Genomic DNA, 15,083 nt, shown 5'->3' with positions numbered 1-15,083 from the left:
CTGCTATGTTGTGAGGTCAGTTCAGTGCACTGTAGCATTAGCTAAACTCTAGCATTAATCTAATTACTACACTTAAACGATCTCGTAATACAGAGGATCCAGTGATGTCCAGGAGGAAAATGTACACAGAATAAAACGTACAGGGTCCTAAACATATGTATTTAGCACAGAATGTGATAGAGGTAGAGCTGGGCTATTAATTGATTTTTTGATTAATTCTAATTTACAGTTAAGGACAATGTGTTTTTATGAAAATCGATTTTCTCTGAGTTTTAATTTTGACCACCGAAGCTCCCCTGTGGGCTCCTGTACTTCAGAGTGAGCTAGCACACCATCCAAAGTAAAACAAGCAACTGTCCCTGACACATCTTCCAACTACGTACCAGGTTCTGTAAGCACTACAGTTTATGATTTTTTGCATATTAATGAGAAAATATCATCTCATTTTATAGAACACTGGCACTTATTTAAAAGCTTTGTTTTGCAATTCAAGCCCAATTGGGAAAAGTTTTTACTTAATAGCATATTTAATTGTACTTGTTTTTTATTTTGTAAGTTTTATCAAAAAGGGTACCATTTTATTTCTTTCTATTTGTTCTTTGAGGATGGGTTTATTTATTTATTTTTTAAGTTTGAGGGTGCATTGTGTCAGTACCTAAACTAGCTTTCGAAAAGTTACCAGATCTTTTGCATTGTTTCTGTTTTTTGTTTGTTTCTCGTAGCACTTTAACCACAAAGGGGACATTTAAGTGAAAACTAAATAAATAAAAACTAGTTTTTAACAATTTCTTTAATTATATTTTTAGTAGGGGAAAAAATCTGTTTAAATCGAAAATCGGATAAAAAAAATAAATAAATAAAATATTTTTTTTTTGGGCCATATCGCCCAGCTTTAGATAGAGGCGAGTTTTTGAATGGCCTGTTCATTTTTGCCATTTACAAAAACAGTACAGACATGAAACCCCAAATATGGGCATAAACAACAACATGTCACCGACTACAAAATGACTACACAACTGCGATGGCCTATTGTGATCCTAAACGATTTTCTGTCAAAATAAAATTCCCCCTAATATGTAATAATATTCTGTTTTATATCTGTAAAAATATATATTATAAAGTAGTTTGATAAAGTTTAAAATTAATTAAAAGGTTTTTCAAACTTATAAATGCATGAAATAATATAGTAAATATAATAAAATAGGTACTAAAATGTACGATTGTGAAATAGTACAGTATAAAACATGCTGTCAGCAGCTGAATTAAATATATCTTTCTTTATAGTGTTACTTCTGTTAAACATTAAATCACATTGTTTGACACATCTATATATGTTTAACAAAATATTTTAAATGCAGATAACATTACCAATAAGTTTACATCAATTAACCGCGCTTACAACGTGCTTAAAATTCCTTTAACTGAAGACTCATATCATAATTAACAGGATCTACTACATTTTTTAACATTGGTAATTTAGTAATATGTGATACTGTCTTGTTAAGAGTCATTTAACTATTTATTTATTTAAGTATCATTAAAGAAGCACTGTATGGAGACTGTATTCTACAGTAATGGTTTAGCTGGAATTTCTTAATAACAGCGGGGCTAAATATATTGTAATTTTTATGTTCATTATTACAGTGAAATAGCAAATTTTCTGTTAAATCAGTGAGCCAATAAATGTTACGTAGTAAAATTCCACTTCTTACCTGAACTTCTCCTCTCTATAATCACTAAAATCACTAATTCCTGCATTCTTAAATTTAAAATTTTACAAGCTGACTTTTATTTTGACGGGAAAGTCACATGACTTCCCAGCAACTGTGAAACTGGATTTAGTAGAAGGAAATTTTGAAACTAAACTAAACTAAACAATCTGAACTAGAGTAACTAAGAAATGAGTAGAGACTTATCACACAGACTTAAGAAGGAATTTCCACAGAACTGATTTATCTCAGGTTTAGTTCAGATTAATCTCAGGTGTGTGTTAGTGATGTGGGGGAGGGAAGGCAGAAGTGTGAGGCTCCGTTATCCTGTGTATGATCTGTAAACGAGAGAGAGAGAGAGAGAGAGAGAGAGAGAGAGAGAGAGAGAGAGAGAGAGAGAGAGAGAGAGAGAGAGAGAGAGAGAGAGAGATTCTCCATACCTTCTGTAGTTCAGCTGATCCCGCTCTTCCTCCGCTCCAGCTCCAGACCCCGGAAGCTCAGTCTCATCCAGGTTATGTAGAGCCCCGCCCCCTCCCCCGCTATATCACATTATACCCCATCACCGCTAGAGGGAGCCCGCGAGGGAGTCCTCAATGCATGGAGCTGAATGGAGCTAATCAGCTAAAACTCTCATTTAAAACACTGTATAACTACTTCTCTGGGGTTTTTCCTTTAATTTTACAAAGTAGAACAAAGTATTTCACTAAAATAGGAAAGAAAACGTACCACTATATTTCCATTTTTCTAAGACTAATGTTTTTATTCAGTAGATTTACTAGCATTACTGCTACTGATGCTGGAGTTACACACAGAGCTGCAGTTTAAAAGCTTTAATAATTATCTCTGCGATGACAAAATAGTTATAGTTGTTCTGTTTTGAGGAAATGATTGAATGTTTTATTCTAAAAAGGATCAAACATTTATAAATTGTTATGCTGCTAAAAGTAATAATTTATAAATGGTTGATACTTTATAGAATATTTTTTTTTTATGTTTTTATACATTTCAGACTGTTGAGAGGCTTGAGATTCAGATAGTTTTTTCCTCTATAGAGATTCTCTGATTGCTCCTGTACAACTTCAACAAATAGCACTTACTAATTATTATGGAAAGGTCAGTGTCGTTGTACCAATTGTGAAATTGATTCCACTTTTTAAATCTCATTTAAATTTCATTTAAAATTGTATTATTACATTTTCTTTGCATTTACCTTCTTGATGTCCTGCAGATTCTTGAAAAGGAGATCGTACTGCAGCAGATCTTGTTTGTTGCTCACCTTGTCTAAAGTCTTACTATTTATGTATTCTGAAAGATTTTCATAAATTGAGGTCATTCACACCTACTCCCTGTAAAATCACTCTCTGACATCACAATGGACCATCCTGATTTCTGTATAGAAGGGTACTTCACACTTGTAAAAACATTTAGAAATTCATATTCAAATATCAGTTTTAAACTAATTAATTGTAAAATAAATAAGATTTTGTTTAAGAGTTTATTTGTTAATAGGATGGTAAAAACAAGTTGGGCCATCACTTGAAGTTTACCATCAACATTGAGTCCATCTGGTACAACTTTGGCATTTATTACATACAGTGTTAAAAAGGTTGTATAAATGTTTTAATTTTTTTGAACAGTGTTAACTTACATGGTAAATTTTGTCAGTACAAAATTGTTTGAATATCCATGGTGACCATCACAGTGAAGTAAAGCATTGATTATTTAATACAAGGAGTAACTGCTTCTATTTGGGGTGGTCAAAATGGTACTATTGATCAATTAAGTGAAAGCTCACCTTATTTGGTTCAATTTTTTTTAGTAATCAAAGTTTATTATTTATTTTAAATTAAATATGGACTACATGATTTTATTATATTATATACCAATATAACTAAGCATATTAAGAATCATTTGTTAACATAGGGTTTCTTGGTGTAAAGCACTCTTACATATTGAAAGAATCCTGAAAATTTCTTAGTTCTAATGGATCTTTGTATTGAAGAAAGTGTTGAAAAGAAATGTCACAATTTCTACTTTAACAATAGTTCTGACCTTTGAGTAAAATTTGGTAAGTGCTATTTGTTGGGTAGTTTTAAGTGACTCAAGCAACCAGAGGTCTTTGTCTTATATTTCTACACAGAACCAGATTTAATCTGGCCCAAATAGTCTCATATTTTGAAGTAGAATGAGAATGCTTTCTGGACTCATATTATAAAAGCTGAAAAAAGTTTTTATAATTCTATAAACAAATAAACTCTTTAACAAATCTTATTTATTTTACAATTAATTAGTTTGAAACTGATATTTGCATATGAAATTTCAAATGCTTTTATAAGTGTGAAGTACCCTTCTATACAGAAATCAGGATGGTCCATTGAGATGTCACAGAGTGATTTTACATATACAGAATACATAAATAGTAAGACTTTAGACAAGGTGAGCAACAAACAAGATCTGCTGCAGTACGATCTCCTTTTCAAGAACCTGCAGGACATCAAGAAGGTAAATGCAAATAAAATGTAACCATAATATTTTAAATGAATTTTAGATAAAATGTTTGTACTGGATTTGTATTTTATAAATGTTTAATACTTTATAGAATAAAAATTGTACAACTATATAGAAAAAAAAAACAGAACAACTATAACTATTTCATCACCACAGAGATAATTGTTAAAGCTTATAAACTGCAGTTCTAATCCTTTTAAATGAGCTCTGTGTGTAACTCCAGCATCAGTAGCAGTAATGCTAGTAAATCTACTGAATAAAAGATTAGGTGTAGAAAATGGAAATATAGAGGTACGTTTTATTTCCTATTTTAGTGAAATACTTTGTTCTACTACTTGTTAAATTAAAGGAAAACCCAAGATAAGTAGTTATACAGTGTTTTAAATGAGAGTTTTAGGAGTGGGCGGGGCTCTCCATAACCCGGATGAGGCTGAGCTTCATGGAGAGGACCTTTGTGATTCTAGCAACACTTGGCCAGAATCCAAAAAGATTTTCTGTCAAAATAACCGCCCCATTAAAATTTTATAAAAATCAGTTTTGAGTCTGTAAATAAAATACAATAAACTAGTTTGAGAAAATAATGAGTATAAAACTAATCAAAAGCTTTTTTAAACTGAAACACATAAAATAATATAGATAATAAAAGAAAATGTAGGAAATTGTACTAAAACTAGTTTTGCTGGAAAAGACAGTTTTGCGCCGACACTTTATCAATATATTCTGAATCAGGACACAACTCTTTAATAAAAGTAGCATTATAAAGAAAAACATTTCTTTGAGTTACTGACAGAATGTTTTATTTTAGACAAATAGTAAAAATCGGTAGCTTTTAGAAGTTTGTCTATAATATATGATGCTGGTTGTTAAACTGTGTATTTTTTTTTAACAATGTAAAGTTGCTCAAAAAGTGATGTCAATGTTAATTTTCTTCTGTATTGTCCTGTATTTATATTCCTTATCTTTATTGCAGTGTTAATATTATTATTATTATTATTATTATTATTATTATTATTATTATTATTATAACTAAAAGTATCAGGTAAGAACCAGCAGGAAACTATAATTCACAGTAATGGTTTAAAGTGGGATTTGTTTTTACTTTCATTTGTTACATTTTTTATTGTTTATTATTACAGTAAAATAGCAAGTTTTTTTCTAGTAAACTTCCACTTCATTCCTGACCTTCTCCTCGCTTCTTTTTAAATTTTATATTTTTACAAGCAGACTTTTATTTTGACGGGAAAGTCACGGATCTGTTCCTCCCGCAGCGCCGGAGGAAGAGCAGGATCAGCTGAACTACGGAAGGTATGTGAGAAGTTTCTCTCTTTCTCTCTCTCTCTCTCTCTCTCTCTCTCTCTCTCTCTCTCTCAATCTCTCTATCTCTCTCTTTCTTCAACACGCTGTTCTACATTCACTCCTACACCAACACCACCTTCAGCATGTGCAGCATTTACACCACCAGCACTGGATCTTCTCCTAGCTCTGCTCAGCAGTCTGACTCTGACCCACAGACACATCTGAGATAAATCTGAGATAAATCTGAACTAAATCTGAGATAAATGTGGGTTAAATCGGAACTAAATCTGAGATAAATGTGGGTTAAATCTGATCTGGATCCGTCATAAAATCAGGGTCTCCAAACACACAGTGGTCCAGTCTCAGCATGGATCTGCTTCTGGGTTCAGACTGATAGTGGATCAGAACCAGGACAGATTTTACAGCGTTTATTACTGTTGTAAGTGTAACAGAGTAATAAAATACCTTTGTTTTAGATGAACTTTATAAAATGAGGCACTTTAATGCTGTTAAATGAAGTTTTGGCGGCCCCTGCTGTTTAGTGGTGAACTGCAGTTAGGCTACGTTTGGTCTTTCTGAGCCACCGTACCTCAGCAGCGGTCTGTGTGTTTCTGTGCTGCGGGTAGGTGCTGAGCTCCGTGTTTTATGAGTAAATAGTGGTTAAAAACATGTTTTAAGTTAAAAATACTGCTATTAATTCGAGTATAAGACAGATTAAAAAGTGTTTTTGTAGAGAATTCACTGATTTAGGTAATAGTTAAGAGTTTATGAGCTTATTTCTCTCTTCTGTTAGAAGTTAAGTGAGACTAACACGAGGCTCAGTTTTCCCTCCACTGTCTGTAGCTGTACCAGCAGAATTATAGAATATCAGCTAATCCTATTATTAGGGTTCAAGCACCGAAGGTGCGTAGAACCCTATTGTTTTTGTTAAGATTTTTCTTCTTCTTCTTCTTCTTCTTCTTCTTCTTCTTCTTCTTATTATTATTATTATTAATGATAATTATTTTGATTTATTTATTCAGTTCTGTCTTAACTGCAGATGCTCGGTAGCTAAAGTTACCAGCGGGTTTTTAATCAGTATCTAATGTTAGCTTGAAAGCTAAAGTTTGAAGGTTTTTTATAACAGGCAGCTAATTTTAGCTAGCTAGCTAAAGTTGCATCAAATGCTTGCTTACTAGCTAAAGTTGCAGGCGCTTTATAACAGGTATCTAATTTTAGATAGGTAGCTAAAGTTGCAAACGCTTTACAACCAGTAGCTAATGTTAGCTTGCTAGCTAAAGTTGCAAGTGCTTTATAACAGGTAGCTAATGCTAGCTTACTAGCTAAAGGTACCAGCATTTTTATAGTTGGTAGCTAATGTTAGCTAGCTGCAAGCGTTTTATTACCGTTAGTTAATGTTTGCTAGTTGCCAGAGTAGCTAAAATTTGCTTAATAGCTAAAGATTCCAGCATTTTTAAAAATTGGTAGCTAATTTTAGCTAGCTTGCTAAAGTTGCAAGCATTTTATAACCGGTAGCTAACGTTAGCTAGTTAGCCTAAGTTACCAGATTTTTTTAAAACCAGTAGCTAACATTAGTTACCTAGGTAAAGGTACCAGTTATGTATTTTATGATAATTTTTTAATACATAATAAAGGTACCAGTTATGTATTTTCACCATAACGATGCTCTTGCCAATATGACAAAACACTAAAATAAAAATATATATATTTCAAGAATACACTACTGCAACAAAATGAACTTTTAATTTTATATTTGCCATATATTATTTAATACGATTTATGGCACACCCATTACTGAGATATTAAATAATACAACAATTTTTTCAGATTTGTAACAGTCAAAGATCCACAATGTCAGGATATTAATGATGCACTCTAAATATCTCCATATATCCAGGATTATAGTAAAATAAATGATACTGGACAAATATAATCTCTAGAGTCTCTAGTAGATATATAACGGTAAATGAGAACAATGTGAATTTTTCTTTTGCTAAAAAAAACAAACAAAAAGGTGGGTGATATGGCACGATATTTCAGGGTATAATATTGTTCACAATATTTCAAAGTGGCTGAGAGATTTCAGTGCAGCAGCAGTGTGTGAACAGTTGGAATGATCTGTGTTTCTGTGCGCTCTCTCAGTTTGTGTGTGACAGGGCGCCGTCGGGGTTGCTTTCACCGCACTGCGCAAGCTCTTCGTGTTTATGCGCGTTTCGTGCAAAGTAACATTTTGCTCTGTGCCTTTTTGGTATCCATTTTGATACCCAGCCTTATAGAGAAGTGTGATATTAAAATCACAGCTTAATAACCTAAGAATGCCTCAACCAAGGGTGTCAGAAGTATTCACACTCATTACTCAAGTAAAAGTATAGATACTGGGGTTTACACATACTTTTGTAGAAGTTGAAGTATCAACTCAAACCTTTACTTAAGTAAAAGTACAAAAGTACTGCTTTTAAAACTACTGAAAGGCATAAAAATAAAAGTAATGTAAGGGGAAAATTGACCTTATAAACAGAAGCCTTGACTGCACAACATGAACCTATATTGCACAACCACCAATTACTAGTTGACTGTAAGTATAGTAATAAAAAAATTGTCCACTATTGACCGTAGGAAACATTCAGTTTACCTCCGAAAAGAGTTGTTTTTACATACAACCATTCCGAAGCCTTTCGCTGCAGCTGGCGATGCATTATTGTCAGCGCAGTTCACTTAGAATGCTGTGTATCTACTTTCTGTGTCAAGAAACAAAACACTGCAGCGGCGTGTTTGTTTTTATAGCCACGTGACATCACAGGGTCCGCGATGTGACTATTGCACATCCTGATGTCTATTCTTAAACAATATATCGTGCAGCCCAAGAACATAGCATTAAATCCTTCATCATGCAGGAACTGCTGACACAATCCAGCCACATGAGGTCTAGCATTGTCCTGCATTAGGAGGAACCCAGGGGCCACTGCACCAGCATATGGTCTCACAATGGGTCTTAGGATCTCGTCTCGGTACCTAACGGCACGCAGGCTACCTCTGGCGAGCACATGGAGGACTGTGAGGCCCTCCAAAGAAATGCCTCCCCACACCATTACTGACCCACTGCCAAGTCACGTAGTTTTTATTGTCAATACTGCATATGTACAGGACGTACAGACAATTGACATTAAGTTGCTCTCCTTCCCAGAATGATGAATGAGTGTGTGCTGGGGGCAGCATTGGGATGAGGGGGTGGAGCAGGGTGAGAGTTCAGCCAGAAAGCATAGGTACTGAAGTGGTCTGTGGCCCCCACCTGCAGAACGGCTCCTTGGCTGAGTATGTTTTGTTAATTGAAATTGATTGTCAATCAGTGTGGACAGTTCATTTCAAAGAAGTTTGATTTACTTGGAATTATATTGTGTTTAAGTGTTCCTTTAATTTTTTTTTTTTTTTTGCATGTATATAATCACTATTTATAATGGTATTACTTGCCATCCAGATGCACTTGAGCTCCATATAAGAAATTTAGGAGAAATCAAAATAAAGGTAAATATAGTTTTGAACCGTTTGTAGTTTGATTTTTAGTAGGTAAAAATATTTGGTTTTAGGTCATATCGCCCATCTCTATGTGAAATGCTGAAAAACACTCCATGGGTTAAAATAGTCATATCGCTTTTCAAATCTATAGTCTTTTATTTACTAAATGTGTAGCTACATTTCCAAGTCAACCAATAAGAAGTGATGATATTTAAGGTGGAATTGAAAATTCAGGGAAAATGTTAATTCATTAGCTAGGCTGAGCTAACGTAAAAAGACTAAAAAACATGATACATATTGTTCAGATAGCTGGTTTACAGGCTTGATGAAATTGTGGGTAACGTTAGCTTCTGTAAAACTGCAGCAGGTCTTGGAGCTTCTGCTGCTCTCTGACTCCGGAGATGAAGTTGGGAAATTACAGATAAAGATATTTATAAGATAAAATGAGACACCTTTATTGTAAACAAAAAGGGAAGTCAATATAGTACAGTATTAATAGTATGGATTAGTGTATTTCAGTGTAAAGTGAGATACTAAAGTAGTAGTCCAACATGGTATTCAGTACTGGACAGCAGCAGAGTTTATTCTACATATATTTTGCGGCTGCAGCCTGCTAACTGTCTACTGCAGAATGAGCTAAACTACATATTATAATGTCTATGGATTTAGAATGAGACAAAAGTACAGAAGCTTTTATGGTAATATAAAGGTGTCCCAGTATTTCCCATATAGTGTAACTGATTTAGTTAAGTCTCTTAATTTCAGTTACTTAACAAGCTTTTATTTTAATACACTAAATTATTTCTTCTTTTTTTTCTTTTCAGAAATGAAAATATTATAGGATTTCTCCTGAAATCTATGAAAGAGGTGAAGCACAAGCCATCCTGAAGAATCTCCAGAACACGCAGAAATTGTTTGATACATTTAACAGACAGAGGAACAGAGGAAAGACTCGACATGGAGAAACATCAGCACTCTGTCAAGAGTTTCACTAAACAGAGTGATCTCAAACTGCATCAGCGCATTCACACAGGAGTAAAACCATATTACTGCTCAGACTGTGGAAAGAGTTTTACTAAACAGAGTAATCTCAAAAAACACCAGCGCATTCACACAGGAGTAAAACCGTATCACTGCTCAGACTGTGGGAAGAGTTTTAATCGACAGTGTACTCTCAAAAGTCACCAGCGCATTCACACAGGAGAGAAACCGTATCACTGCTCAGACTGTGGGAATAGTTTTACTGAACGGAGTACTCTCAAAATACACCAGCGCATTCACACAGGAGAGAAACCCTATCACTGCTCAGAGTGTGAGAAGTGTTTTACTACACAGAGTATTCTCAAAAATCACCAGCGCATTCACACAGGAGAGAAACCGTATTACTGCTCAGACTGTGGGAAGAGTTTTACTCAACAGAATCATCTCCAAAAACACAAGTGCATTCACACAGGAGAGAAAACTATCCCAAATTTGTTCCACGCCAATTAAAAGTGCAAATCCTTAATCTTTTGGACAGAACACCTTATCCTACACGAATGTATTACTTGTGTCACTTGGGACTCGTTCCACCAGAAACAAACATGAACTGAATTTAACAATGGATTTTACAGATTCAGCCAAAATGAATCTTATCCAGGGATGATGTGTATTCAATTCCATGTTATGTTTTCTCGTATGTTTGATATTCCAGAACATTCTTTGTGAGACAGAGCTCAGTTTTTAGGGTAGTTACAGTAAGAGTTCAGTTTTGAAGAAGGGAATGTCTTTCAAGTACAAACTACGGCATTGCCAGAGCTTGCTCCAGACATTAGATTAGCATTAGATTAACATAGTCTTTAACATTTAGATGTCATAGTTGTTGGGAGTAGAGTAGGATTCTTGCAACTAAATGATTTTGTCGCTGGAACACCCACTACACCCACTTTACCTATTTTTGGTGGCCTAATGTAATTTAATAACTTTCCCCACCTGAACACACACATACCACAAACCCCCATCCAGGATGCACTGGAATTAGAATAAAAGCCTTTGATAAGTCTTTTCACAAATCAAACCTAAATTTCAAATGACATATTTGACTTTTTCATCTCTCCAGTCCTCTCAAGAGACCTAAATGCTAGTTGGGTAAACCTTGTACATATTTTTGACATTCCTGCAGCAAACAGTAATTCAGACAACCGTCAAACTTTGGACTTCTACGACCTTAAATAGTCACCATCTGTGATTGTCTCCCAAATGAGGTGGACCAACAGTGCCATCACCAGGACGAAGACCTGACTGCCATTATAATACTATATAATTCAACTGGCTAAAATCCACAGAAACGCAATCCACAAAGAGTTACTGCAATTTAAGAGTTTATGCTTGGTTAGTCCTGCAAAGCATTGAGAAAATAAGACTCATTTAGTTAAAAGAAATGTTCAAAGCTTTGGATTCCATTCCCAGCCTTGTAAGCTGAAATTCTGTGGTGTAAACTGTTCTCTCACACCCGTCATAAATTCTGATCAACAAGCTATGAGCCAGGCGAAGAGAATTTCTCACAAAGAAGAACAAATAAGAATATACATTAACTAAATAAAAAGTTCTTTTACAAAATATTTACTAAATAATATGTCACTTCTGGTATATGGGTATAGATGCTGTCCTGATTAAATTTTCATACACAGTCAAGTCTGAATCAACAAGGTTTAACTAGCATTTGATAATTTTGCCTTATTTGGTTATTAGTGGTTTATTATTTTATAGTGTTTGTGTTATCTTTTCAATTATTTAATTGGGTTGAAATAGAAACATGACTCTTTGTTTTCTTTTTGACAAGGTACCATCCTTTGTTTCTAATTTCAGGATTATCTTGAATGTTAGCAACCTATTTGTAGAAAAAACATATAATTTACATTTATTGTGATTCAATTCTAAGATTGTTTTCCTTGAATTTATCCTCATGAATTGGTACGCTGAATATTGTATTTTGATCCACTGTTTGATTAAGTTTTCTTTTGGTTTGGTCTATTAATCATAAAAATATGAAATCTCAGAAATTGCTCCAAAACCAATGAAAACACAGACACGTAGGTTGCTCCTCCCCCAAAGCCCACAGAGCCAATGGTAGCCTTAAGGTCCAAACAGACTCAGTCAGAGAGTGACAGACAGAGTAGCGGTGGAGAATGAAAGTGGAGAGTGTCCAGGATTAGGGATGGATCAGTTCAGTTCAGTCTTGAGTGGTAGTTGAGGAGTATAGAGTTTAGCTCCTTAAGTTTAGCTTAGCATTTTAGCTTTAGTTTAGCGTTAGCTTAGCATTCTTAGTACAACTCATTTAACCTTCTTTAAGCATATTAATACTAGCTTTCTTAGTTAAGACAACTAAAGCAATTTTACGATCTACGAAGCCTAAAAAGCATAAAAAGTTTCAGCTGAATAGAGACCACCAGACTCAACCCAGAAGCCACCAGTCCGGAAGCGACCAGCAAGCCAGCTGAGAGCGAAGAGATTTTCCCGTGGGTTCTGAAGGGGCTGCGCGCTGACACCAGGAAGTCAAACCATCTTGCAGACAGACGTGATTCTTTCTCAGGGTGAAGAAACATGGCTACATTTATGACATTTTAATGGATTATTAACTCATATCTGTGTGATTTAATAAAATTCTTTTTATATTACAAAACCTGTAATTTCAGTGTGTTTTCTGGATAACTTGGTTATGAAAATTTCTGTTCCCGGTAGAAGAAGACACGCCTCTGAAATTTCTTGTATTATTAATTAACTGGTTAATTATTTATTTAATTAATCTAATTTAATTAATTCAACATCTTAATTAGCACCAGGTATTAAACTGCTGAGCTCGCTACACTGAAAAGATTTGAATTTAGTTACGAATTCTATGCATGTAAGAATGCATTAAAACATTCTGTCAATCTGCCAGATTTCTGAAGCATTTTATAAAAGCACTTCATCAATATCTGCTTCTTGGCACAATCCAGTACCACACAATTATTTTGATGGCAGCGGGGGTCCCTTGAAAATAACCTTTGAAAACTCATCCAAAGGTGCCTTGACCAAAGAGATCTTCACGGTATCTGATCTGAGATTCATCAGCGTATGGAATGCAGGGAAGTACACTGTATACATGAACATGAAGAAACTCAAGTAAGAATGTATGTTTACCTTTTAGTTTAAAATGGGTTTTCTAGGCCATATTTATTGTAGTTCTACTAACAAGCTGGAACCACTGTGAAAACATTGGAGGACGCACATTGGAGGAACACTGCATTTTGTGGTGCATCTTGGAACTGATGTTGACTTGAACTCCTGACTGGACATTCAAAAATGTCTGCATCTAGTTCCTGAGAGTCCAGTAACAGGGGTGATAGTGAAAAAAAAATCCTGAGCCTGAACTTTTTTTTCCTGTTCCAACAGGGTGAGGAAGGGGGGGGGGGGGGGGGGGGTTGTTGGGGAGGGACAACAGACTGCATATGTGACATAACATAGGCATAAATGTTGACACATTATTCAAACATTTAATAGTCTGTGTATAACCTTATTGTCAAGTGACACAATTTAGATAACGTTTTCATTTTCATATTTACATTTTCTCCACTCTTGTAAAAAAAAGTGCACTTTTATTATTTTTTTTTCTACTGAGAGCTCTTCTTAAGATGGTGTCCTTGTGTAAAATAATGTAACTTTATGTTTCATAGAGATTTTTATAAACGTCAGGACATGTGGTCTTACTGTGAACTACAAATGAACAGAAGTCACATTACAGCAGTGTTTCTCAACCCTGATCCTGCATATTCTACTGCATATTAACACTGTTCTGCATATTCTACTGCATATTAACACTGTTCTGTATATTCTTCTGCATATTAACACTGTTCTGTATATTCTTCTGCATATTAACACTGTTCTGTATATTCTTCTGCATATTAACACTGTTCTGCAGATATTCTTATGATTTTAGCCGATCTGATTCAGGAGTTTAGGGTTAAGCAGTTTATCAGAGCTGTGTGTGGATGAAACTGGTGAAACCGGTGAAACTGCTCACTTACAAGAAGCTGCAGTTCCTCATCCAACCACTAGTGGGAGCTGCAGCAGCAGCACAAGCCCCGCTCTCTTCACTCAGTCACAGCTACAGCCCAGCCACGGGCTACAGGGCTCAGCTCAGCCAGTCTGGAGCGTTTTTTTTACACGTTTTTTACACGTTCATCTGTGTAGGAAAAGGTTTTAAAAACGGATAATACAGCTCTCTACAGTTCACCTTTCAGCCAAAGCAGCTAACAGCAGCAGTTGTCACGGAGGCACTGCTCGGATTACATTATAAACAGGTCAGTTAGCGCGCTGCTAACCTCATGATGTTTATAACTACGGAGTTTAGTGGACACACCACGGCTGCAAGGTTAGACTGTTGAAGGCTACTGAAGACTATTAAAGTCTATTGGAGGTTATTGAAAGGGTTATTGGCGCAGAAATCAGTAAAGGCTGGTTAGATAAGTGATTCACCTCCTCGTCCTTTGCTGCGGTGAAACTGCGACTAGCACTGTCACAGTGATGTTTATTTAACGTCATTAAAACTGATTTTGTCAGGTATTGTCTTATAAATATTTACACAGAACTTATATCTCTCCTAAAAAGCGTTTATTTTGGTCAGTAACATTCATGTTTATTTACTAGCAGCGTAAATTACCAGTGTTTGCTTTGGTGTGGATGTAATTAGGGGAATCTGTACCAGCCAGGTTTGCCAGGCACCTGTGTGGCATTAATGTGGCATTTGGCCCCGCCCAAGATCGGTATCGGCGATCGGCCCATCGTGGTGAAAGGCTATATTCAAATCACATCATTATTGCTTTCTCTCCTGTGTTTGTCTTGTACCAACAGTGGGAAGGAAGTTACCGGAAGGAATGTGCTGCATGCTTATGCTATTTTACTTTTAATTTTATGGACTTCTACAAGAAAAAAAAAACTACTTCTTTAAAAGTTGTATTAAGAGTTTGGCTGGGTAAACACTGTTTCTAAACCTGGGCTGAAGTATCCTTTGGTGTTTTTTTGGGTAAAGACTAAGGT

The 15,083-nt window shown here is 35.2% G+C and overlaps 3 protein-coding genes across 5 annotated transcripts in view; 2 read left to right on the top strand and 1 right to left on the bottom strand.

Moving 5' to 3' along the window:
* LOC125801347 (zinc finger protein 271-like) overlaps nucleotides 1-15,083 on the top strand; it is a 773,213-nt gene that overhangs the window by 192,236 nt on the left and 565,894 nt on the right. The window lies entirely within an intron of this gene.
* The window catches only part of LOC111194581 (zinc finger protein 239-like), a 693,226-nt gene that overhangs the window by 112,249 nt on the left and 565,894 nt on the right, over nucleotides 1-15,083 (top strand). The gene's annotated exons all lie outside the window — the stretch shown is intronic.
* LOC111190112 (zinc finger protein 271-like) overlaps nucleotides 1-15,083 on the bottom strand; it is a 119,959-nt gene that overhangs the window by 23,897 nt on the left and 80,979 nt on the right. Inside the window, exon 1 of one of the 2 annotated variants that reach the window (XM_049477706.1) lies at nucleotides 2,150-2,183. The exons of the other annotated variant lie outside the window; for it this stretch is intronic. The gene's annotated coding sequence lies outside the window, so the exon portion shown is untranslated. Of the gene's footprint in view, nucleotides 1-2,149; nucleotides 2,184-15,083 lie in introns of those variants that run through there. 2 annotated transcript variants of the gene reach the window in all.

This window comes from Astyanax mexicanus, chromosome 4 (genome assembly GCF_023375975.1).
Source record: "Astyanax mexicanus isolate ESR-SI-001 chromosome 4, AstMex3_surface, whole genome shotgun sequence".
Classification (NCBI taxonomy): domain Eukaryota; kingdom Metazoa; phylum Chordata; class Actinopteri; order Characiformes; family Acestrorhamphidae; genus Astyanax; species Astyanax mexicanus.
The sequence above is the reverse complement of the archived record's forward strand: the minus strand, read 5'-3'. Positions and strand labels throughout refer to the sequence as shown.